Source organism: Macadamia integrifolia, chromosome 10 (assembly GCF_013358625.1).
Source record: "Macadamia integrifolia cultivar HAES 741 chromosome 10, SCU_Mint_v3, whole genome shotgun sequence".
Taxonomy (NCBI): Eukaryota; Viridiplantae; Streptophyta; class Magnoliopsida; order Proteales; family Proteaceae; genus Macadamia; species Macadamia integrifolia.
The window spans coordinates 33,239,198-33,242,118 of NC_056566.1; the positions used below are offsets into that span (position 1 = coordinate 33,239,198).

Consider the following 2,921-nt stretch of genomic DNA (forward strand, 5'->3'; position numbering starts at 1 on the left):
AAAAAAAAAAAAAAACAAAGATCTTCTTTGATGACAGTGTTCGAAACATTGCGAGTGGGAAGGCAGCAGGACTTCATACAGTCATTGTAAGTTATTATCGATCGTCATTAATTACTCTTGCTTGCTTCATATGCCATAAATTTAAAGGGATCTTATTAATAGGAATGAGGGCATTGGCATGCAGGTGGGCAGCTCCGAACTTGTTCCAGGTGCGGACCTTGCTTTGAGTAGCATTCACAACATTAAAGAAGCAGTGCCTGAGATATGGGAAGGTGAAGGTGACAGTGGTGGAGATCATGAGTTGGGCCAGATTCTTCATCAATCCACTGCTGTCCAAACTTTTGTCCTTGCTTAGATAATTATGTACCCTTATAAGCAACCAATCTGAATGAGCTCAGCCAGCTACCTCTTTATCAAATCAAATTCTTCATGCTTACAGTAGTACTCCTCCACTAGCTTTACCAGTATACATTTTAGTCCTTTGCTTACGAGTATCTTCCATAATAATATAATGTATCAGGCCCCGTCGAATATCATGTGCATGTACAGTTGGTGTAGATTCCCTTTTCCTTGCAAGGAACTGATGTTAATTAAAGTGCTTTTGTGCTTTAGGTAATAAGATTAATTAGCATGAAAGATGGAAGAACTCTGCTCTAATAATCCCCTATCCCCTAATCGTTAGGGCACCCAATCCTATGATACCTATAAAAGTTATTATCATCTTCAATACTGGCAGCAAAGAGAAAATTAAGAGGAAAAATAATTTAATTAAATTAACCCAATCTTTCAATTATTTGAAGACCAGGAGATCAAATCAGTAAATACCAATTGATGTAATTTAAGGTGCCAATCAAGCCCGGGAGAATTCTGAACTTGCAGCAGACTCCATCCATCCCCAGTCCTTGCGAATGATTGATCACTTTAGCCACTTGACTGATGATTGTTTAGTTGCATGGCAGAGAAAGAATGAAGCACGACTTGAAGAGGAAACGGGATGGGAGGTGCAGGTTTCTTTTTTATTTAACTTAAGTTTGATATATTATTTTCATTTATGTAATTATTAACTTTTCACAGTCCAAACACTGAACGCAACCTGTGTAAAAGTATACCCTGAACTATATCTTTTCCCGACCACATAAAGCCTGTCACACAACATTTGTCCATCTTTCCCAGAACTCCCAGTACGCATTCCTTATTATTAATAATAATAATATTAAAAAAAAATATTTGATTCAAATTGATAGTTTAGACTGTATTAATTATTGCAAGCATCATGACATTTTTTTTTTTTATGCGGGACAATGTTCTGGAAAAATCAGCGAACAAGGGTTGCCAGATAAGAAGGGGGGGGAAGACGAAACAGAGAAGAAGGGATTGGTCAGCTGCAGCTCGAGAAGCTAATGGTCCACCGAGTTGCCTTCACACAGAGTGTGCGTAAAAAAGAAGACGGTGAGATAATTGTCGAAATGCGCCATGGGCAATCTAAGGATCTCTTATTGAGGAGATTGACCACAAGCAGGTTATCACTTTCAATGATGATAGAAGACAATCAGTGGTTGAAAGCTAACAAAAGGACCTGTCTGACAGCCAAAGCCTCGGAAAAAATAGCAAAGTTGTGCCCAATGCCGCACGAAACCCCCCCAAACCACAAGAGCCTGAAAGCTTTGGAAGATGCCACCAATGCCTGCGTAACCCGGGTTACCTCGACTAACTCCATCGACATTAATTTTGATCGAATCCAAAGAGGGAGGCAGCTATGAGACAAATCTGCAGTTCTGGGATCAAACTAAGGAGGAGGGAAGAAATCTCAAGCTGATGAGATTGCCCGCAGTAGAATGACTTCAGAGTTGAAAGCTTCATTACGAAAGACCTAAGCCCAATGACGCGTCCAGATAAACCAAATAATGAAACAGTACACTGCAACTCTGTTGAGGGAATCCCTATCTTCAATGGGATTAGGCATCGAGATGAGATGAGGTTTGCAATGCTGAGAGGGTGCCGAAGCAAGGTAGGATCTTCTAATTTATCCCAAATCTGATACGTGGATGGGCACTGGAGGAAGAGGTGGTCTTGGCTTTGAAAGGAAGACAAACAAACGGGATAGATGGTGGGAAGGTTAAGGCCTATGTGGTTTAAGACTTGAGGAAGGGGGATCTGGTGATGCAAAATTTCCCATACCAAATGCTGGACTTTGGGAGCCATTGGGAGATGCCAAATCTTGAGCCATTTTGATGGAGGGATCTGCAAAGTGCCATTAATGGCCATGCTGTAGGCGGAAGTGACTGAAAAGGAGCCTATCGAGGTTGCAGCCCAAATGCACTTGTCCTTAATGGCTTGTAGTCAGTGGATGGGAGATCTTCCATTCCAGAACAAATTGTAATTTCACTCATTCCCCACATTTCATCTCTCTGTGGGACTTGTTCCCTCTTCTTATCAGCGCTTTATAAATAGGCATTTTCAAAATTCGGTTATGGGAATAGAAATGGAGAGGATGAGTAAAGCAATGTCTGGGGGCCACTATTAAAAGATCAACTTTGAGCGCCAAGTTGTAGAGATAGGATCAATGAGTTGGGCAACTTTAGTTGGAGACTCTCGGTGTAGAGGAAAGGGGGCTTCAGTGAGGAAGACATTGGGCATACAGTAGTCGGACCACGGGTTAATCGAGCTTCCATCACCCACTTGAAAGAAAATACCTTTGTGCAGGAGGTTTCGAGCTAAACAAATAGATTTCCAGCCCCAAGAAGCGGTGGAAGGGCATTTGGCCAAAAGGAATGATGAGTCTGGGAAATATTTCTTCTTCATAAGGCGAGACTATAGAGAAGTATGCGGGGTGAAGGAGTTCCCAGCACTTTTTGGCTAAAATGGTGGTGTTCATTGCTGTAGAAATATTTATATTGAGTCCTCTGAGTCTTTTTGGTTGA

The 2,921-nt window shown here is 41.5% G+C and overlaps 1 long non-coding RNA gene across 1 annotated transcript; it reads left to right on the plus strand.

Annotated features, from left to right (window-relative positions):
- Nucleotides 1-2: 2 nt before the first annotated feature.
- Nucleotides 3-445, plus strand: LOC122091363. The gene is made up of 2 exons (XR_006143920.1): nt 3-86; nt 185-445. It is a non-coding gene; the product is annotated as an uncharacterized LOC122091363 (long non-coding RNA).
- Nucleotides 446-2,921: the final 2,476 nt, after the last annotated feature.